A 25,055-nucleotide genomic window follows, 5' to 3' on the forward strand; every position below is an offset into this window, starting at 1 on the left:
CCTCTTGGTGAGGTACTTTTGTGGTCTCTCTGCCGGGTGAGGTACATACCAAATGGGGCATTATACTCAATCATGGGTCTGATGAGGGTGGAGTATAGGGGTACAATGACATCCTTGGATCTGGATGTGAATCCCTTCATGATAAGGTGTGCAAGGTAGAATGTTTTTCTAACCACTTTGGTAACGTGGGTTTCAAATGAGAGGTCGCTGTCGACTTGGGTCCATAGGTCTCTGATTACTTTTTCCATACTCAGTGGGTTGCTGTCTATGTGATAATTTGTGGGTACTTTGTTTTTCCCAAAGGGGATGACTATACATTTTTTGGCATTTAGTTTAAGGCCATGACTCCGGCACCAGTTGTCCGATTCTGTGAGGCCTTTTTGTAGGATGTATGTGTCCGCTGGTGTATCGACTATGTCGCCTAGTTTGCAGTCATCTGCAAACTTTGTCAGCCACAACCCTCCCATGTTTGCTTTAACATCTGAGAAATAAATGCCGAACAAGAGGGGTCCCAGGACAGATCCCTGTGGGACACGACTTGTGACTGGCTTTGAGTCTGACATTGCTCCAGCGATTTTAACTTTATGGGTTCTGTCCTTTAGCCAGTTTGCAACCCATCTAGTGACATAAGGGTTTATGTTTAAGCTGTTGAGCTTATCTATGATGCCTGAGTGGGGTATTGTGTCAAAGGCCTTAGCCAAGTCCAGGTAGGCTGTATGGACTGCTTTGCCCTCATCAATGGCTCTAGTGACTGTTTTGAAAAAGTCAACCAGGTTCAAAAGGCAGGAGCTGCCTTTCACAAAGCCAAACTGGGTGGGGTCAAGTGTCTGAGGGTCCCCAATGTCTCTGTTTATGAGTTCCATGATGATTCTTTCCATAGCTTTGCAGACTAGGCTAGTTAAGCTTATGGGGTGGTAGTTCCCAGGGTCTGTAGAGGTACCCCCTTTGTGGAGTGGGACCACTGTTGCTGTACGCTAGTGTTCAGGTACATATCCTGTAGTAAGGCTAAGGTTAAATAGCATTTTTATGTGCGGGTTTAGCTCCTCTTGGAGTTCACATAGCATGCAACCCAGGATACCGTCAGGTCCCATTGATGCTGTGTTTTTAGCTTTGTTGAGGGCGGCTCTCACTTGAACATCTGAGATGACAGGGAGATTACATTCAGCTGGGATAAGTATTTCTTCTTTTGGGGGTGAGGGTGGGGAGAAATTTGCACTGAACCTGTCAGCCAGAATGTTGGCAATATCTGTGGGTTCAGTGTATTTTTTGTTGTTGTGAACTAACTCTGAGCATATCTGTGGGTTTCCGCCCAGGTTTCTAACATAGCTGAAGAAGGCTTTGTGGTTATCTTTAGTGCCCTTAGAGATTTTTCTCTCAAAGTTGGCCTTGGATGTTTTTATAAAAGAACATAGTTTTCTGCTAGTGTTGATCAGAGATGTCTTCCCTTTATGGGATTTTGCTCTGTCGTGCAGTAGCTTCCTTCTTTTGTTATACAATTTGTTAATGGCTGAGATCCACCAGACAGGATGCTTGCCTTTGGTGGAGAGGGACTTGGATTTATTTGGGATTGCATGATCCATGCATTCTTGGAGATGTCCATAGAAAGTATTTGTGAAGGATTCGACATTGTGGGATGTGGTATCCACTGGCCCAGTGGACTTAAAGTATACCATCTCAGTTTTAAGAAAAGTGAAGTCTGCTTTTGAGAAGTTTTTCACTGTGGTCTTTTGTACTGGGGGTGGAGGTGGGATATGTATATCCAGGGTGATTATTTTGTGGTCAGATCTCACTAGTGAGGGGTATACCTCTGGTGTGGAGCATTTTATCCCCATGTTTGTGATGATCGGGTCTAGTAAATTATCTCCCCTAGTGGGAGTGGTGACTAGTTGTTCCACTGCATTTGAATTTATGAATTCCAGGAATGTTTGGGCTAGAGTGTTAGGGCTAGAATAATGTACCCAATCTATGTTTGGGTAGTTGAAGTCTCCCAGTATGATGGTATTTTGTGATACATTCATATCCTCCAATGTCTTCAGGAAGGTTGAGTGGGGTTCCTGACATTAGGAGGGTGGTCTGTAACATGCTACCAGTTGTATAGCAGTTTTGCCTATGGTTAGTTGCACCTGTATGGTCTCCGATGCTTCATTTGTTGCTACTAACCTGGAGGTGTGGGTGTCCTTGATGAATATGGACACTCCCCCTCCCTTTGTGGTTCGGCCTGGGTTTTAGGGCCGAAAAGCATGATATGAGGTATAACCTGGTAGTGCTGGGGTGCTCTCAGGATCCTTGAACCAGGTTTCAGTTACTGCACAGACATCGATGTTCTCCATACTGAGGAGTGCATCAAGTGCCTGCATCTTGAGATTTAGACTTCTGGCGTTGAGCAGCATTATTCTTAGTTTTTTCCCATTTTTGTTTTCTAAGGAGGTGGGTTTGTCTTTTGAGCCTTGCCTAAAAAAGGCACTATAGGGGTGGCAAGAGCCTTAGCCAATATCCGGAAGCCCAGTGGTGACAGGTGCAAACCGTCCCCTGTGAAGCAGCGTGGCTTGTCCAACATGTCATCCCAGGCAGACAGACATTGGATCCCCTTAGAATGACACCAGTACTTGAGCCAATTATTAAAGCTAATCATCTTGTCTTTGTATTGTGGCATCATTCTTGGTGAGGGCAAGATGCTGCACAGGGTCAGGTTCATACCAGCCTGGGCTACATAATCAGAGAGCTCCTCTATGTCTCTTTTTATGTAGTCCAGGGAGGTACGTCTCAGGTCATTCACGCCAGCATGGACAATGACGGAGTCATATTTATACTTGCTTTGGAGTGACCTGAGTGCGTGTGTTATGTGGCGGATCCTAGCTCCTGATAGGCAGCTCACAGTCACCCTCTCCTTGTTCAGCCTGGTAAGCGGGACATCAGTGTGTCTGACTATAGAGTCACCTATTACTAGTGTATCAGGCTTGGTGTTTGGCCTTAAGGGCTGTGATTGATTGACACACTGATTTACTGAAGTATGTGCTGCATGTGTTTTGTTTTGAGGTGGTGGATTTTTGGATGTCTGCTTTGGGAGCCTCTGTTGATTTGGAAAGTTTTTATTAGAGCCTCCGAGTATGTCTTTGTGTTTTTATGTGTTTGGTTTGCAGTTGTGGTAGGTCTATGTGGGATTGTGTTTGTTGTGTGTGTGGTTACCATCTCCTCCTGTCTGGTCATGCCAGCCCTGAGTTGAGAGAGTTCAGCCTCCAGTTTGGCTATATAGTTAGTTGTTAATCCCACTATGTGTGGTTCTACACCACCCTACACTCTCCAAAGTGGGGGGCTGTGCCACCCACACCACCACACCTATGTTTGCCAACTCCAGGATTGCACTACATTGGGGAAGAGGACATATACCCTGCCAGTACCATCATCAATGACATTAAACTGGCGAACTGATTATTTCCCGATGGTATGTTTTGACAGTTTGTTCTGGGTGGAATTATATAGGCCAAAATGAGTTTACTGCAAAATGAAGTACATTCATGTGAACAGTATTCTCTGTGTATTGCACCAACACCAAAGCCTGTATGTGTGTATGTGTGTGTGTGTGTGTGTGTGTGTGTGTGTGTGTGTGTGTGTGTGTGTGTGTGTGTGTGTGTGTGTGTGTGTGTGTTATTCACAGACATTTGGTGTGTGCCACCCAGTACACTTACAATTGTCCACTGTAGAAGAGTTGCTCACATCAGTCACCATGCACTCACCTGTATACACCCCTCAGACCTATCAGCCATGTGGCACATGCAGTAACTTTTATACAGACCTATTACCTGGGATATGACATAGTCAGTGTGTCACCACTGTGCTACACCCCTTGTAGGGCAGGAGAGCAGACTAACATCCTGCTGACACATAGACACCTAGAACACAAACAGAATACATTATGGAGACCATGATCAGTCAGTGTTAATAGCAGCTATAATGCACCATGGCTGGACAGCTACACACCCTGGCATATAAGCATTAATTATTCCAGGTGAAAACATGTTAAACAACATTACATTGCTAAACCTTAGGACATTCAGCCTGTGCATAAGAACCATATCAGCATGTCCTTGCATAGATGACATGGATGACAGGGATGTGGCACAGGTATCATCATATGCACAGGGTGTGTTGCGGGTTTGCCAGAGGCCTAGGCTGAGCCATTTGGTTGGCATCATGTGTGTGGGTTAGGGGGTTCTTTATTAAATGAGTTGTGCAGATGTGGTGTGTGTAGGTATGGAGGTGCCCTAGCTGTGTTGAAGTGTGTGTGTATGTATGTACACATATCTGCCATGTGGCTGCCCTATACAGGGGTTTGTTGGACAGCTGCCAACTGTACATGGCAATTTGTACCATTCACTGTCTCTGGCCATGGACATGGGAACTGTGCCTGCCAGGGGTTTTATGGGCACTACCAGACAGAAGCCCAGATATGTTACTCTCCCCTAATGATGACAGTTGTCCACTGGATCCATATCCCTTTTGGGACTAGCCAGGACCACGTGCATATGGCCTGCTGCATTGTGGTGTGGACAGCACCCATCCCTGCAGTGCTGTTGCTGATACTACAACTACGGGAGTGGCCGTGAGTTATTGCACATCCATGTAGATCTCCACCTGTTGGTGTTGCTGACCTATGTCCATGTGGCCACTGCCCTACTCCCACCACATGCTCTACCACAGACAGCACATGGTCAAAGATTCCCACCATCTCACCAAACCGTCTTTCCAGGACCTCTGCAAAATAATGGTAGCACCTGCAAGACCACAGATGTCAAGTACAGCAGAATGAGGAGCCCTCTGGAGCCTCAGACTCTGTCTGGTGTAACATTCCATACATGCCTGTGCCTCCATGATGGCCCAAAACATGCATCTGCTGACACCTGCTGTGGCACATTTGCCAGGGGCGTGATGGCCAGCAGCCCTCCCACAAACACCCCTGTACATCTGCCTGTGTGGTACCTCACCGGTCATCGGGCTATGGCTGCTGTGTACAGCCACACTTGCCATAGTCCCCACACTGTCCTGTCCCATGCCACCACCTGCCAACTGTCCATCATCTATGACCACTGGTGATGGGGTATTTATGGGCACTGAGACTATATGCGGGGATGGGGTGGATAAAAGTGGGATGTCAATCGATGACACAGATTCAGCCCCTAACAACACTGCCTGTGCCTGACCATGCCTATCATCATTGTCAGATTCTGTATGGACACTAACATCAGTTTGCCTGCAGAAGGGACCCTGATCCACCTCGCCACCGATGATGGGTAAATAAAAAATGTAATTTAAGACCTGTATGTTACTACACACACTCTTTCACTCACAGACACACACACACACACACACACACACACACACACACACACACACACACACACACACTCACTTACAGGTGAGGTGGCACAAAGATACTATACAGACCTCTCATTACCTAACAGTCAACATGCATGACATATGGCACTCAACAACATGCACTGCAGCCATACTCAATCCTCATTACCAACATTATACATCTCTGTGATGCATGAGTTGTGTCAGTAGGTGATGTCCCTTCCCTTGGAACACATTGCACCCATGTACACAGTATTGCTGTGCACCTGTACAGCACACTGGCATGTACTTTGCACCATACCTCATGAGTGTACACTCCATTGCTGAATGTGTATATGTGTGGCAGTTATGTTTGCTCTGTTGGCTTCAGCCCCTATGTGTTTATCTGACACATACCTGGGATGATATGAGGACTGATGTCAGTAGTTAATGCCTGACCTCTGATTTGCAGATCTCATCATCAGCAGTGCATGTATGAGCTATAAAATCTGATTACACTGACAACCTTCAAAGCTTAATGTGGATATGAGGAGTGTACACACCCTTGTTGACATGCCAGCCTCTTCCATGGTATGCAATGTGGCCACAATACTGCATATGTTAACATTACACTCACCTGATATGTGACATATGATCAGTTCAATCCAAAGCAGTATCAAACAAATGTGTTAGTCGTGCAGATGCTGAATGAGATGCATACAATATGTGGGTTGCCATAAGTGTGCACAGCCTTAACACAGCGGTTTGTTGCAGCAGCTGTTAAGTGAACTACAGCAGTCACTATTCCTGGAAGGGGTATACTAACATGGCCCATCTTCATTTGCCATTATTTGGTCACTCCGCCCTACAAATGTCCCCCAACTCTGACAGATTGCAAGGTTAGATCATGTGCACAGTCCTTGGAGGTCACACAGTGGCTTCACTATTGCTCTGAAGTAAGGGTTATGTCTGACACAATTCATGACCTTTACAGTGTTCAGATACAGCCATTCATAGTGAGTTTTGGGTGTATGCTTCAGTTCACTGTCATGTTTCAGGATGACACCCCTTCCCATCCTCAGCCTTATTGCAGATGTTTGACAACTATGAGCCACACATGAGTGTTATTTTGAAGTGTTCCAAATTCTGAATGCCATGACTACCGGCCTAGTTCCTGCTAATGAACAGCAAACCTAAAGGTGTACACTGGCACCAACAAGGTATAAATAGGGATGATAGCTGTGAGATGGAGTGAGGTGTTGGTTGTGCACCACATATATCTTTATGAATACTGTCTGTAGGTCTCAGCCTTGGTCTCATGACACCATGACACATTGCAACACATGCCTTTTGGGTAGTTGAAGTCTCCCAGTATGATGGTATTTTGTGATACATTCATATCCTCCAATGTCTTCAGGAAGGTTGAGTGGGGTTCCTGAGATTAGGAGGGTGGCCTGTAACATGCTACCAGTTGTATAGCAGTTATGCCTATGGTTAGTTGCACCTGTATGGTCTCCGATGCTTCATTTGTTGCTACTAACCTGGAGGTGTGGGTGTCCTTGATGAATATGGACACTCCCCCTCCCTTTGTGGTTCGGCCTGGGTTTTAGGGCCGAAAAGCATGATACGAGGTATAGCCTGGTAGTGCTGGGGTGCTCTCAGGAGCCTTGAACCAGGTTTCAGTTACTGCACAGACATCGATGTTCTCCATACTGAGGAGTGCATCAAGTGCCTGCATCTTGAGATTTAGACTTCTGGCGTTGAGCAGCATTATCCTTAGTTTTTTCCCATTTTTGTTTTCTAAGGAGGTGGGGTTGTCTTTTGAGCCTTGCCTAAAAAAGGCACTATAGGGGTGGCAAGAGCCTTAGCCAATATCTGGAAGCCCAGTGGTGACAGGTGCAAGCCGTCCCCTGCGAAGCAGCGTGGCTTGTCCAACATGTCATCCCAGGCAGACAGACTTTGGATCCCCTTAGAAAGACACCAGTACTTGAGCCAATTATTAAAGCTAATCATCTTGTCTTTGTATTGTGGCATAATTCTTGGTGAGGGCAAGATGCTGCACAGGGTCAGGTTCATACCAGCCTGGGCCACATAATCAGAGAGCTCCTCTATATCTCTTTTCATGTAGTCCAGGGAGGTACGTCTCAGGTTATTCACGCCAGCATGGACAATGACAGAGTCATATTTATACTTGCTTTGGAGTGACCTGAGTGTGTGTGTTATGTGGCGGATCCTAGCTCCTGATAGGCAGCTCACAGTCACCCTCTCCTTGTTCAGCCTGGTAAGCGGGACATCAGTGTGTCTGACTATACAGTCACCTATTACTAGTGTATCAGGCATGGTGTTTGGTCTTAAGGGCTGTGATTGATTGACACACTGATTTAGTGAAGTATGTGTTGCATGTGTTTTGTTTTGAGGTGGTGGATTTTTGAATGTCTGCTTTGGGAGCCTCTGTTGATTTGGAAAGTTTTTATTAGAGTCTCCGAGTATGTCTTTGTGTTTTTATGTGTTTGGTTTGCAGTTGTGGTAGGTCTATGTGGGATTGTGTTTGTTGTGTGTGCGGTTACCATCTCCTCCTGTCTGGTCATGCCAGCCCTGAGTTGAGAGAGTTCAGCCTCCAGTTTGGCTATATAGTTAGTTGTTAATCCCACTATGTGTGGTTCTACACCACCCCACACTCTCCAAAGTGGGGGGCTGTGCCACCCACACCACCACACCTATGTTTGCCAACTCCAGGATTGCACTACATTGGGGAAGAGGACATATACCCTGCCAGTACCATCATCAATGACATTAAACTGGCGAACTGATTATTTCCCGATGGTATGTTTTGACAGTTTGTTCTGGGTGGAATTATATAGGCCAAAATGAGTTTATGCAAAATGAAGTACATTCATGTGAATAGTATTCTCTGTGTATTGCACCAACACCAAAGCCTGTATGTGTGTGTGTGTGTGTGTGTGTGTGTGTGTGTGTGTGTGTGTGTGTGTGTGTGTGTGTGTGTGTGTGTGTGTGTGTGTGTGTGTGTGTTATTCACAGACATTTGGTGTGTGTCACCCAGTGCACTTACAATTGTCCACTGTAGAAGAGTTGCTCACATCAGCCACCATGCACTCACCTGTATACACCCCTCAGACCTATCAGCCATGTGGCACATGCAGTAACTTTTATACAGACCTATTACCTGGGATATGACATAGTCAGTGTGTCACCACTGTGCTACACCCCTTGTAGGGCAGGAGAGCAGACTAACATCCTGCTGACACATAGACACCTAGAACACAAACAGAATACATTATGGAGACCATGATCAGTCAGTGTTAATAGCAGCTATAATGCACCATGGCTGGACAGCTACACACCCTGGCATATAAGCATTAATCATTCCAGGTGAAAACATGTTAAACAGCATTACATTGCTAAACCTTAGGACATTCAGCCTGTGCATAAGAACCATATCAGCATGTCCTTGCATAGATGACATGGATGACAGGGATGTGGCACAGGTATCATCATATGCACAGGGTGTGTTGCGGGTTTGCCAGAGGCCTAGGCTGAGCCATTTGGTTGACATCATGTGTGTGGGTTAGGGGGTTCTTTATTAAATGAGCTGTGCAGATGTGGTGTGTGTAGGTATGGAGGTGCCCTAGCTGTGTTGAAGTGTGTGTGTATGTATGCACACATATCTGCCATGTGGCTGCCCTATACAGGGGTTTGTTGGACAGCTGCCGACTGTACATGGCAATTTGTACCATTCACTGTCTCTGGCCATGGACACGGGAACTGTGCCTGCCAGGGGTTTTATGGGCACTACCAGACAGAAGCCCAGATATGTTACTCTCCCCTAATGATGACAGTTGTCCACTGGATCCATGTCCCTTTTGGGACTAGCCAGGACCACGTGCATGTGGCCTGCTGCATTGTGGTGTGGACAGCATCCATCCCTGCAGTGCTGTTGCTGATACTGCCACTACGGGAGTGGCCGTGAGTTATTGCACATCCATGTAGATCTCCACCTGTTGGTGTTGCTGACCTATGTCCATGTGGCCACTGCCCTACTCCCACCACATGCTCTACCACAGACAGCACACGGTCAAAGATTCCCACCATCTCACCAAACCATCTTTCCAGGACCTCTGCAAAATAATGGTAGCACCTGCAAGACCACAGATGTCAAGTACAGCAGAATGAGGAGCCCTCTGGAGCCTCAGACTCTGTCTGGTGTAACATTCCATACATGCCTGTGCCTCCATGATGGCCCAAAACATGCATCTGGTGACACCTGCTGTGGCACATTTGCCAGGGGCGTGATGGCAAGCAGCCCTCCTACAAACACCCCTGTACATCTGCCTGTGTGGTACCTCACCGGTCATCGGGCTATGGCTGCTGTGTACAGCCACACTTGCCATAGTCCCCACACTGTCCTGTCCCATGCCACCACCCGCCAACTGTCCATCATCTATGACCACTGGTGATGGGGTATTTATGGGCACTGAGACTGTATGCGGGGATGGGGTGGATAAAAGTGGGATGTCAATCGATGACACAGATTCAGCCCCTAACAACACTGCCTGTGCCTGACCATGCCTATCATCATTGTCATATTCTGTATGGACACTAACATCAGTTTGCCTGCAGGAGGGACCCTGATCCACCTCGCCACCTATGAGGGGTAAATAAAAAATGTAATTTAAGACCTGTATGTTACTACACACACTCTTTCACTCACAGACACGCACACACACATACACACACACACACACACACACACACACACACACACACACACACACACACACACACACACACACACACACACTCACTTACAGGTGAGGTGGCCCAAAGATACTACACAGACCTCTCATTACCTAACAGTCAACATGCATGACATATGGCACTCAACAACATGCATTGCAGCTATACTCAATCCTCATTACCAACATTATACATCTCTGTGATGCATGAGTTGTGTCAGTAGGTGATGTCCCTTCCCTTGGAACACATTGCACCCATGTACACAGTATTGCTGTGCACCTGTACAGCACACTGGCATGTACTTTGCACCATACCTCACGAGTGTACACTCCATTGCTGAATGTGTATATGTGTGGCAGTTATGTTTGCTCTTTTGGCTTCAGCCCCTATGTGTTTATCTGACACATACCTGGGATGATATGAGGACTGATGTCAGTAGTTAATGCCTGACCTCTGATTTGCAGATCTCATCATCAACAGTGCATGTATGAGCTATAAAATCTGATTACACTGACAACCTTCAAAGCTTAATGTGGATATGAGGAGTGTACACACCCTTGTTGACATGCCAGCCTCTTCCATGGTATGCAATGTGGCCACAATACTGCATATGTTAACATTACACACACCTGATATGTGACATATGATCAGTGCAATCCAAAGCAGTATCAAACAAATGTGTTAGTCGTGCAGATGCTGAATGAGATGCATACAGTATGTGGGTTGCCATAAGTGTGCACAGCCTTAGCACAGCGGTTTGTTGCAGCAGCTGTTAAGTGAACTACAGCAGTCACTATTCCTGGAAGGGGTATACTAACGTGACCCATCTTCATTTGCCATTATTTGGTCACTCCGCCCTACAAATATCCCCCAACTCTGACGGATTGCAAGGTTAGATCATGTGCACAGTCCTTGGAGGTCACACAGTGGCTTCACTATTGCTCTGAAGTAAGGGTTATGTCTGACACAATTCATGACCTTTACAGTGTTCAGATACAGCCATTCATAGTGAGTTTTGGGTGTATGCTTCAGTTCACTGTCATGTTTCAGGATGACACCCCTTCCCATCCTCAGCCTTATTGCAGATGTTTGACAACTATGAGCCACACATGAGTTTTATTTTGAAGTGTTCCAAATTCTGAATGCCATGACTACCGGCCTAGTTCCTGCTAATGAACAGCAAACCTAACGGTGTACACTGGCACCAACAAGGTATAAATAGGGATGGTAGCCGTGAGATGGAGTGAGGTGTTGGTTGTGCACCACATATATCTTTATGAATACTGTCTGTAGGTCTCAGCCTTGGTCTCATGACACCATGACACATTGCAACACATGCCTTTGGGAGACTTGATGTTATGCATATGCTACCTGTAGAGAGCCCTGGATGATGTTGCCTGTGGAACAACTCTTCCGTCTGATTACCCTAACCCATAGGCCACACTTATGCAGATTCTAGGTGATTGTTGACACAGGTACTGCACAGGCAGTAATTGGTAGACATTCCTGCAAGTCCCTCAGTGTTGCTGCATGTTTCTGGGCAGTCTCTGTGACCAGTTTGCAACATGTGTTGTCATCTGTTTTGGATGGGCATCTGTTTATTTTCTACAGTGGCACACAGCTACAGTTATCCCATTCCACAAGGGGGGGTCCACCTTGGACCACGGGAACTATTTTCCCAACAAGCCTGATCTGCAAAGCCATGGAATGCATTATTATGGAACTTATAAACAAAGACATTGGCAACCTTCAAACACTGGACCCCACCCAGTTTGGTTTCATGAAGGGTGAATCTTGTCTCCTAAACCTGATTGACAAATCTTCTCCTGGATTTGTAATCTTTTTTTTTTCAGTCTATCAGCACACAGCATTATAAGTGTTGACATTTCATCAGGCAGCTATGGCAGTCACTTAACAATGGCTGTCATTTGATTTTCAGAGTTCATATTCTTTAGAAAATGTATGCTAAGAGAACAGAGGTATAGCAGTCATAGGTCATAAATAGATGGGACATGAAGTTCTGTCAAGATCAATGAAGACAGTAGAATCAGGATTGTTCCTTGGCAGAAAAACAGTCACAGCATATTTAGTAGTTCAAAATAGTTCTAAATGTATGCAGCAAGTGATTCAATGCAAAAATGTGTTATAGTACTCAAAGCATTTCTGGAAGCATTGTTTATGAATTTTTGTAACTATATGATGACATTGCTATAATTGTCCAATGCTGGTAATTAATTGTTAATGAAAAACAGACATAGCAGATTCAATTTTTAGATAATACACTTTTTCTGCCAGTGTAAATAAAAAAGTAAAAAATGCACATTTGACTTACCCTATCATTTTCATCAGTGAATAGATATAAGGTTAGTTCTGGTGTTTGTGTCTTACGTTTATTGTTATGATATGTTCACAAATAACCATGGTAAATAATATTGAATCATATCATAACTTTTTGTAAGTTTGAAGAAGTAGTCATTTAGAATGGAGTGAGTTACCAGCTGAAGTTATTTGTAAATGTTTTATATTATGACCATTTGTTCCATTTTGTCAGAGGTAGTATGCCCTTTATTTTGGAGATGGAGGGGTAAAAGCTATTAGGAGGTGGCTGGTGAGGGACAGCAAATGGCAAGTTAAGGCTGAGCACATTAATGTGATCATTGCTGTGATGGGTGGTGGGAATAGAGATTAGTGTTTGAAAGCTCCAAGCTGAAGTACATTACTCTAATTGGTTGTTCTTTATCATTTTCCAGCAGAAAAAAAAAAAAACACTTCTATGGGCAATGGTAACAATATGCACTGCATACAGAACAATACACTTGTAGTTAGTTTTTATTTAACTTTTTATGGCAGTTGACATGAGGGTGGGATGTCCTATAACAGAAATAGGTTCATAGGTATATATTATACTAACAACTACCAAGGCCTTTATAAGCTTTGCCATACAATGGAAATCAATGTTGTCCCTTTGTATCATGGGCATTTATTAGGAGGGGGTATGTTTGGAGGTTTTTGGAGGTTATGTCAGGGGGAGGATATGTTAATTTGGGCATTACTGTCTGCCTCTATCAGAGATCTATGAACACGGGAACCAGATATAGGGTGAATTTCCTATCTCCCATCCATTGGTCAAGGTTACCATTCAATAAGGTTAGGGATGGACTCCACGTCACATGGGTGGGGAACCTGTTCCAGAGCATAGGGATCCTCTGAGACACATATCTGTCTTACCAACATGTCTTACTTATGTCACAAGCAAAATTTAGATCCTTGGAGATTGTGGTTCTGATACTGTCCATTGTCCAAAAGCTCCATCAGAGTTGGACCTGAGGATGCCTTGTATGCTGGATATAGCTTGTGTCTCAGTAACCTGTAGAGGACAGAGTATAGAGACAGGACTTTAAGTGGATCTGTATAGGACAATAAGTTTATACCCTTTATTTATCTTGTAAGGAACCTGTGTTGGCATTTCAACGGTTTCATAAGTCTGGTTAGTACATGCTGAAGGGGGCATTAAGCTTAATGATAGGAATGATAATGGCTGAATAAAGTTGCACTATGACTCTCTTGGACATGGGTAATATGCCCTTATTTATAAGCTGGATGACATAGAATGATTTTCTTACTACCTTGGCCACATATTGCTCAAAGACGAGATTACTGTTTACTTATGTTTCCAGATTCCTGACTACCATGTCAACTCTTAGAGGTGTCTTATTGATGAAGTAATTAGCCTGAGTGGCAGTTTTACAAAACAACATTATAATGCATTTCTTGGCATTGAGTTTTAGTCTATGACTTTGGGTCTAGTCATTTGTCTATGTTAGACCCCCTTATAAAGTGTTTGTGTTATGTGGGGAATACATGATAGCTCCCAGTTTGCAGTCATCTACAAACCTGGTCAGCCAAAGTCCCTTGACTTTACTCTTTACCTCCAAGAAGTAGATGCCAAATATAAGCAGTCTCAGTACAGAGCTCTGAGGTACCCCACTGGTGACCAGTTTGTATCGCCAATCCTGATTTCCTGGTTCCTGTCCATGAGCCAGGTAGCAACCCATCGAGTTATGTAGGGGTCTATGGCCAGTTCAATGAGTTTGTCAATTAAACCCGAGTGAGTATTGTATTGAATGCCTTAGCCTGGTCCAGATAGGCAACATGTACTGTTTTCCCCTCATCCATTGCCTCGTTGACCTTCTCAAAGAACTCCACACTTGTTCTGGTTACAGTGTCATGCTTTCAAGCTGCTAAAACTGTGGAGTCAATTTTAGAGTTGTACTGCACTGAAATCTTTAAAATTAGAATTTCAGTATTATGTGTGATCTGTACTTGTAGCTAAATAAGCAAGGGCTATCAAAAACATAATTATACAATGACTATCGATTAGTATTCCAAAACGTGCACGTTGATTGGCCAGCCCAACCAGCGTGCCCATTGTAAATCCGACTAATACTAATGGAAAAAGGTCCGGTCGCCCGGACTTTTTCCATTAGTGTAAGTCCTGATTTTTTTTTTGTTTCTGTTAGGTAGCAACAGAGAACGGAAGATCTCTGTTGCTGTAATCTCGCTATGTTATAATGTTTAACATAGCGAGATATCTTAAAAAAAAGCAACAGAGATCTTCCTTTCTCCGTTACTTCCTCAACACAGCTCTGATGTACTGTGTAAGCATACGCATGCGCAGTACATTAGAAAAAGCCCCAAGATAGCAGAAAACCATGGAAGGGCACCATGCAGGTATTATACAAAGGCATTATTTAAGAAAAGTAAATATTTTTTTTCTTAAATAATGTCATTGTATAATAGCAATAACCCACGTCTGGGTGTGAGTAATGCTAGATTTACCCACGGCTGTCTTTGTTTGGCCACTCAGGCTTCACTCTCATGACCAAACCACACCAACCGTGGGTAAATCTAGCATTACCCAAACCCAGGCATGGGTTATTGCTTAATTCTATAATTCTGATGTGAATGTAAATCTAAAAACAGTTTTTCTGTACAGAAGTTATATTTTCATTCTTTGCATATGTTAAAGCATAAGACATGGCATTAAATTTTGATTTGTTTTCATTAAAATTCAAGATGGAGCTTCTCCTTTATTTTATCTAAGGGGTAGGAGTTCAGTCTATTTTTTATTGATTAAGATAATTATGCTAATAGCCTGACTCTGTTACACAGAGGGATGGAGCCCTCTCTGTAACTGAGATATTTGGGGTTTTTATAAGTGGCTCTGACAAAAAAGCCAGGCAGAGAGTTAGAAGATTGAAGAGGCATGGCCTCCTTGCTTTTCTTAGGTGGGTGTGGAGGCTGCATGAACTCAGGAATTAGATGGAGCCACTGCAATTCCCCTGTTGGTGACAAAGGGAAACACCACTCATGCTTCTTGGGGTGGGGGCAACTTGTCAGGAACACCCTCTGCATAAGTGAGTGGATGTCTTCCATGGTCAGCCTATTGTACAACTCCCTTCAGATCTTACCTAAATGCCTGATTGAGTTATAGACAGCTAGAAAAATGCTGAACCATCCCCACTGGTGGCCTGAATGATGGCCTTTCCTAGAGAGTCTCATGATGAACAAATGGATTGCTTGGTTGAGAAAGGCTGATGATCAGCAGGGAGTGGGACCCCAAAACAGTAAATATATTACTCCAATAACTTTCTTTGGAAGTTTCATGAATAAATGTTGAAACATTTTGGAGATATAGGCTTTTACATATAAAGAGCAAAACTAGAAGAAAAAAAAACAGACAGTATTCTGAGGGCAGACGTTTTGAAAATGCTCAACAGTTAAGGGGTAAAATTTGTCATCAGTTGTTGTATTTGCATCTATTACTGTGATGTCATTTTTGTGCACATATTCAGTCTTAACATTTATGTGATTCACCTGGAGTTGTTAGATGTTAAGGATTATCCCTCAAATTTTGTAAAGTAAGATACTCATAGGTTTTCCTTTTTTGTGTTTTAAGATTCATTGCATGCTTAATAGTGTTCTGGCACCTTCAGCACTTATATTCATTGTATTTTCCATGATAATTTCAAGGTACTGACTCATAGCATGTCTCTTCATGTCACCTAAAATGCGATTTTATCAGCATATGTTGCTTCTTTTCTTTGCTAATGTGCAGTGCTATGTATTACCTCACTTTATTCCGGCTTCATAATAACTGCTATTTCTTTGCATTGCTTCATTTTTCTCTTATACTTCTGCATAGCATTTTCCAGTTCAGAAACTTCTGGAATAACATACATAGTCTATATTTACTTTGATCATTACCTTTGTTTATTGACAATGTTTTATGCAGTTATACACAACATCCTGGAGGTATAGCTCACTGTTGTAGACGTTTGGTTTTGATACCATTGCAGTCCTGTACATTGATGGAAATGGTCACACTACATCTGGGCAAGTCCACATTGGTTTTAGCTTCATATGTTTCTTTTTGGTGGCATAAACACTAGTAGGCTTCTGTCAAATGGAATTCATATAATTCATAAGATTCAAAGAATTCATATGAATTTTTATGCTTGTGACCATATAAAGAGAGAGAAACATGAGAATAAGAACATTTCATGAACAAAGGAAGAAGAAGACTACATTGAAGTATAAGTATGCATATACAAATTAACATCAATAACCCAAAAGGAACAGTATATAAGTATATTAAGGTACCTACTAGGTACTTCTTAGAATAGAGAAGATAAAAGATAGATAAAGAAAAGGGATAGGAGGAAGGTGAGTAGAAAGCCAGTAAGTTCAAGTTCAGATTCAAAGTTTACCGTGGGCGTTCTCAACTCTTACTGTAAGCTCCTCTCTTGTCCATTTTTATGATGAATTCCCCCATATATATTTAGGCCCCCCGCCAGAATTCTTTCCACCACACAATCGAATTTGGTCCGCGACCTAAGTTTATGGCAGATACACAGCGTAACATAAGAGGAAAAGATGTGGACTAAGATGTGAAGATAGGTATAAGGTAGGCCCGGGGGGTGCCATGAGAGAGTGGAGCTATCCTATGAGAGTTGGAGCTAGAATTTCTATTTTGAGAGAACACCATAATTTAAATTATTCTTGCAGTGCCACACATAATAAATATGTAGTAAGTCAGCTCGCCAATCAGCACAGGATGTACAGAAAGGCGAAGCATTGGAATTAAATTTATTAATAGTTCTATAGTGCTTTTATAGCTAGTAATTTTGGTCTTCTGTAATAGGAGAGTTGTATTTGGAGAATAGGCAGTTACCTTTGTAAAGTAGAGGGTGTAATAACTTGTATGACGAGGATATTGTTTTGTTGTCATTAGCAACTGTATTAATGATTAGTTTTAATTTATCGATTAGTAGTGTATCAGGAATATATTATTGGTTTGTGAAGAGATAAGTTCCTAAGTTGACGGAGCATAACTTTGTTGTTAACTTTCAGAGTTAAACGTAACTCAGCAAGAGACAAGTTTTATGTTTGAGAATATCCCATACTGTAAGGCCTTTAATGAGTCAAGATCTATCATCTTGTTGTTGATCCTTAGGTTGGGATTAAGATGCATTGGTTGAAGAAAAGGAAGAATAGGATGAAGATTAATGTCCTTAATCAATTTCTGAAAAGATTTTATTTGAAATTTCAATAGGGTGATATTCTTGAACTTTATTGATTTTATTAGAGAATATGACATATCTTTAACCAAGCTGGATAGTGAATTTGAGCTTTTCTATTCATGACCATAGTTTATTAGAGCAAATAATTATGTAATAAAGACCACCCGCCTTTCTCTTTAGGAAGGCATAATTGGAAAAAGAGATCCTTTTTTGACCAAAGAAATTTGAAAGGTTTTTCAAACTGTGAGAAAAGATTGTTTGATATAATAACATTGATTGAACTAAATTGATACAGGAGTCTAGGCAAGATATTCATTTTCACAATAGCTACTTTAGAAAGAAATGATAGATTCAGTAACTTCCATCTTTGAAGGTCCTGACAAATGATGGACCATGATTTAAGCAGATTATTTTGAAGCGGGGAAGCTTGGTTGTGTTCAAAGTTAATGCCTAAGTATTTAAGATTGTATGAGATATTAAAGGGAGATTCAGGGAAAAAGGTTTATGAGCCTCAGGATTTATTGGGAAAATGTGTGACTTTTGTTGTTGACTTGGTAACATGAGGCCTCAGAAAATTTTGGCAGGTCTGTGTTAGGAAATTTGAAGTAAAGGTTTAAGTCATCAGCGAAGGCCGATAGAGCTATTTGTGTGTTGAGAATTTTAGGTATGGTGTGATATGTATTTTGAGTAATATATAAAAAAAATGGTTCGATAAAAAGATTGAAGAGAAAGGGAGAAAGTGGACAGCCTTGTCTTGTACCATTGGTAATCTTAATTGAATTAGATCTTTTTTTGTTTATGTATAAATAGGTGAATGAGTTTGAATAGAGAATTCTGATCATATCTGAAAAAATTTTTGGTATAGTAAAATGCGATAACGTGGGAATTCATATGAATTTTTAACAGACTTACATATTGCAACCATTAACTTCTTGTCAGTACCTACCCACAGACCATATCTTTCTCCAGGAATGCCAGACCAGTCTAACTCAGGGTAAGATTCTGGGTATCCATCCAATAGGTGAGGTTACATTGGAGGACTGATAGTGTATTGCAGTACTTCATCTGTAGCAGTAGCCTGCTCCAGAGGAGGGAGATGATGGGTTAAGAATCTACCACTCATACATGTTTTATTTATCTGCTGGTGAAGATTTAAAGTTCTGGTATTTGAGGGAATCCTGCACCCACATAACACAGCCCATCTATGCACTGAAGCTTAAGTTGTAAATGCAGTTCAGGTGTGGCATTTCGACCTGCATTAATGCCACATTTATATTGTCTACTAATATCATGTCACACTGGAACATCAATATTTTACATCCCTACGCTTCCTAGTATTTTTTGTTGGAGTAAAACTGTGTCTGTGGCACACAATGCAGGTTTCCAATCCAATTTTGGATCAGGGGTTGGCATAATGGCTAAGGCGTTCACTCCACAGACAAGAAGTATGAGGTTTGATTCTAACTAAGGGAAATCATCCAGGTTTAAAATAGTCTAGAAGGGCCGCTAGCCTAGTACTTGCATATGAACCTATGAGTAATGGGCAGAGAGATAAAGATGTACATGTCTTATTAAACATTTTTTCATGAAAGTATACATTGGATATGCTTGAAGAAGAAGGAGCATTTCTTAAGACGGCCAGGTAATCTGAATATAAACTGAATGTTTTACATTTTACATTGAGAATCAGAGGTAAATATATTGTATGAATGAAAACATTTTAGTGTCCTATACTTCAGGAACTCCTTTTGATAATATACTTCTGTACTGCTTGCTTAGTAAATGCTAACAGTAAAGGTTCCGTTGTTTACATAATGTGTAGTTTTGTACCGTGATTTCTAGACAAGTAGCCTTGAGAAAGCCAAATAAGTCAAGCTGATTTATGAGAAGTAAGTAATTTAAAGTGTCAAAGACCTGTTTTTGCTAAACAAAAACTGCATCTTTCAGTTTGTTTTTTGTTTGCTGGAAGTGGTAAGGGAAGAGTTTATCATTGGTATCAGTAGACTGACTGTGCGGGTAGGCCACAGTGGTGCAGTGGTTAGTGTTGTTGCCTCACAGCAAGAGGTTCCATGGTTCGATCCCTGGCTGGGGTGCCTTCTGTGCAGAGTCTGCATGTCCTCCCTGTGGTCATGTGAGTTTCCTCCAGGTGCTCCTGTTTCCTCCCAAAGACATGCTGTAGGTGGATTGAACACTCTAAATTGGCCCTAGGTGTGAGTGTGTGTGTGTGTGTGTGTGTGTGTGTGTGCCTTCTGTGGAAGGTTGGGTGCCAGCCTGGCAACTCAGCACCATAAAACTCCACTGCTAATCATGAGCAAACAGGTGATCTGCTGTGGTGACCCCTAACTGGGAAAGGCCAAAAGACAAAGAAGATCAGTAGCCTGACTGTGAAGAGCAGGTTAGTTTTAGAAAATGTTATTTACGTGTTTAGATGTAGATCAAGAAAAGACAAGCATAAGGTTCTGAAAGACTTGTAGGATATCCTAGTAAGAAAGGATCACTGGCTAAGCACATTCTGTAGTTTCACAAGGAAATGGCATATTATTCTGAGAAACTTATTGTAGTATTTCAGTTGGTTAAAGGATTACATCTAAGTAAAGAAACACACACTTATGTAAAATTGAAATGTACAATATCATTTACACACACACACATATATATATATATATATATATATATATATATATATATATATATATTTTTTTTTTTTTTTGGTCTTCATGTGCCCCATTAGTGAGCTGCTGTGCCCACATACTGCCTCAGCAATCACAGAAACCTGTGGCAGCCAATGTGCAAAGAATACATTCACAATCCTGTGTACTATCCTTGCGAATATAAAGCCCAGTCAGTCTTCATGAAATAACCAACAAACTGACATGCATTATCAGACAAGCAATTAAAAGAAAAGGAGGTAGGCATATTCATATGAAGTCAATAAACAGGAAATTGGGTAACAAGAGTAGGAATACATAAATTGAGCTAAAGAATAGTTTTTCCAGGGTCAAACTGCTCATCTGTGGTAAGACAAAATGGAGAATATATGCCGGTAAAGAAGCAAAGCTTTCAAGCACTGCTTCATCATAGATACGTATCTAGAATCGGTGAGAGACTAAGTGATCTTGTCTGATTTACAGCAAATGATACTAAGCCAAAAAAATAAAAAAAAACTCACAGCTGATGGATTTGTTTCATAATTTTAAGGACACGGTAGTTATGTATCTTGTTACTGAGTCAGAATATACTTTTAAAAATCATGCATTCATGAAACCCTCAGCTTTTGATGTTTGCCTTGAGTGAGTGTCTCAGCTTACTGTAACTCATATGTACTCCTTAGCATTAGTAATATATTTAAGTATGCCTGAAATTTCATCCATGTTAATTCAGTGACAACAAAGGTATGTATAATTCTGTGATTTCAGTTTAACATGTTTTATTAGAATATGGGTCATATAGCCAGTCTGAAAAGTTATATAAATAACCTTTGTCCTTTTATTTCAGGTTCAGTGTGTGGCTTCCATACTTTCCTTGCCTACTGTTTGATCATTACCGCAGTGGTGGTGTGGCAATGCAGTAATACTTCTGCTTGTTCTCATCCCTGTTGTACTATATTCTTATGGCAGAACATGGCGGATGGGCCTGTGAGGCAATTAATGTCACCGTCATCATCATCATCATCATCAGCCTCCTTTTTCCCATTTTTTCTACATGGGATCGTGGTATCATGTTAATTGTAACCAACTCTCTCGATTCAGTCAATTAATGTCACCATAAACAGTTTATCAGCAGATACTGAATGCTGTCATTAGTTATAAATTATTCACCTGTTGGGACAGGCTAGAAGTACCTTTCAAAACAAGCCATTAAGTGGTGATGAGCTAAATTTCAGTCAGTGTGGTCAGGTGCATCATGCAGGCATCCCTCAGTGGCTAGGAGATCATTTATGTAGTTACTAATTAATATAAAGATATACAGACTACACTATATAAATAAGAGAAATGTGCTGCCTGCCCTTTTATCGGATTTTCAAGGGATTAGCACTGGTAATCTATGCAGTGCCATGTTGAATTCCAGATAAATGGATGATATGAAGACACAGGTACAGTGACCACTAAGCCATTAAGTCAGGGACATATCTCCTTCTCAAAGACTACCTGGAAATAGGGGCATTGGTCCATCTTCGGAAAGATATGATAGCACTGAAAAGCCTAAAAGATTGGCCTTACATGGAAGAGGTTTAGAAAACTTAAGGAGAAGGGCTCTCAATATTTGTAGTAGCTAAAAAGGGGCAGTTATGCAGACACAGTGCTTTGAGACAGCTTTGAAGAAGGGACTAGACTGCACAGTTAGTAACACACAAAAAAAAATATGTGAAAAGCCAGGCCAGATTAAGGGTGCTGTCAATTCCATTGACAGGGTGAATAAAGGAGAAAAAAGTAGGCTCAAAGATCCAAGGTATAATTCATTCGATTTAATAAACATCCATAAAACCCATACAATGCAAACATGACTTCACTTTATCCTTCATTAGGCATATTCATAAACCCGGATGTATCCATACAGAATAGCTTTCATGCTACTATATTCAACAAAGGATGTAGATGTAACTCATATCCACATAGAAGATGCATGCATGCAAGGAATATTTGATAATATAGTCAAAAGACAATTTATGAGAGCAGTCATATGAATGTCAGACCACTCTAAATTAGACATAACTTTTTATGAGTTTGCTAATGATTTTAAAGAAAAAGGACTAAGATGAGTGATATACTTAAATATAAGGAACTGGTATGCTCCCAATATAGTGTTAAAGCTAAACCCTATTTCAACATCAAAAGGGCAAAGGTATTTGAAAGATCTGATATAGATAAAATAGATTTCCTTTTGACATACTCAGGAGATGTGAGTGAGTTGTGTAATATCTTTAAAAAATGATGTATTCTTAACACCAACAATAATCTATTAGAGTTATTAGGTGAATCACTGCATTTAGTTTTAGAAATACAAGGAACTTAAAGAGACTATTATATTATAAGAATGTGCTACCAGTTAGTAAAGACATTAGGACAGGCACTTTTCTATGTCAGGATTGTTAATTTTGTAAGTATATAAATCATACTAACAATTTTGTCGGCATTAAAACTGGACAGACATATTTTTTCAACGATATAGTGATTGCAATACTAAATATATTCCCTGGGCTTCATTAACACCTACACTAAGTGTACACCATTCTGAGTGAACAGATAACACAAGCATAGCTCATACCTTCTTACTCCTAATTTTAGTTTTCCTACTGATTTTCTTGCAGTTTTAAATACTGAGGGAATTCATAAAGGGTACCACAAAGTGTAGACTACTGGTACACTTACTGTAATTTTTCTGAGTGACTAGGAAGTGCAAAAAATGTGTTAGGGATGTTCTTAAATACAGATCGTGTACACTTAAGTGTAGGTGTTATTGAATCTGTCCCACGGTGTATTTAGCTAGACATGCAATGTGTAGCACATACTATTCTGGCAAGATGCATCATTCTTTTAGAGAACTTCTATATAAAAAAAGAAAGACTAATTATTTATTATGACATATTATGGAAAAACGAAACAAACATAATGTCTGTTTTCAAGTTTTTCAACTTATACACATTAGTGTGAGAAGAGAAGCTGTTGTTTAACATTATCAGGTTGTTGAATTTTGATGGATTCTTGAACTGGAAGCTTTTAAAATATCTGGTTTGAGTGATTATGAGTCTTTAAAACCTGCCTTGAAAGAGAGGGATCTTAAACACTAATTATGATATCATAGAATGATATAAAAGTGCATTTTTAAAAACAATATTTGCAAATATGCTTGATGAAGCATGAACTGAAAATATGTTTGCATTGTATTGACAATATTCCTATTTGCATCCTAAATAGCATGAACCATGTCTTAGCCTCAGCCCTATCAACAGTGCCCAGTCTCAGCCTCCATACGGGTTTTGTACCAGGCCAACAGAGAACAGCTACAGTCATTCCCCTGCATAAGGGATAACCTTCCACAGACCCAGACAATTATAGATCCATAAGTCTAACCAGCCTCATATGCAAAGCCATGGAAAGATTTACCATGCAATTAATCAGTCAAAACACTGGGAACTTCCAAACACTGGACCCATCTCAATTAGGATTTGTCAAGGGCAGGTCATGCTTACTTAGCCCAGTGTATTTTTTTTTTTTTGGAAAACATCACCAAAGTAATGGGTGAAGACAAAATGGTACACATCAGATACCTCGACCTTGCCAAAGTTTTTGACATAATTCCCCACTGAGGGATAGGAGAAAAGTTAAATAAAATGGGAATAAACCCCTATGTCACCTGCTGGATTGCCAAATGATGGACAGATATGATGCAGGAAATCAAAATAGGGGAAGTTACCTCTGCAAGGAGGCCAGACACCAGTTGAGTTCCTCAGGGTTCTATGGTTGGACCTCTTCTGTTTTGCATCTACTTTTAAGATTGAAAAGCCAATGCCAAAGGGGTCTGGCTGATTAAGTTTCCATATGTGAATTACCAAATGGCTTAACCATCCTGCAGGAAGGTTTGACCCAAATGTAGATGGTCTATGGCTGACCAAGTTCACAGATGATTGCAAACTGGGTGCAATCACTGTGTCCCCTAATGATGTTAACATACTACAGAAGGATCTAACACAGACAAATGGCTGGTGTCACAGCTACATATTAAAACTAAATGCAAAAAAAAAATGTATTATTATTCCCTTTGGAAAAGCAGAATTCCCTGCTAATTACACTATTGACAGAAGCCCCATAAGTTCAAACCCAGTGGTATGAGATCTGGATACACAGGTTGATAACAATCTGAGCTTTGACCACCAAGTTTCTACAGTGGTGAGAAAAGCCTTCTATGCAGCATATCTCATAAGTAAAGGCATCACATCTAGGTCTAGGGATATTATAACTCCACTGTGCTTGACCCTCATCAGAGCAGTAATTGAGTACAGTGCTTCCTTTTGCATGCACCTCACGAGACACCTGCAACAACTGGAAAGACCCAAGAGATTTATCATCAAGAAAAGACAGGGCCTCCAAACCAAGATGTATGTGGAAAGACTGAAAGCCTTGTCACTGTGCTCTATATCCTATAGGCTGCTAAGAGGTGATGTGTGCCTGGCTTACAAGAGCAGTCTCTGACCCTGCCCTTAATGAAAATGCTGCACATTTGCAAATCAAATGCTAGAAGAGTTACTCGCCCTATGGATGTTAACCTAATCTGTGACATGAACAGAACAGAGGCAGGTACATCTCCACAGACTGCCACTTCTCTGGAATAAACTTCCAGTTCATGTGAAACAGAACTCCTCTCTGACCTTATTCAAATGCAGCCTAG

This window comes from Protopterus annectens, chromosome 8.part0 (genome assembly GCF_019279795.1).
Source record: "Protopterus annectens isolate FY-2018-M chromosome 8.part0, PAN1.0, whole genome shotgun sequence".
Lineage (NCBI taxonomy): Eukaryota > Metazoa > Chordata > Ceratodontiformes > Protopteridae > Protopterus > Protopterus annectens.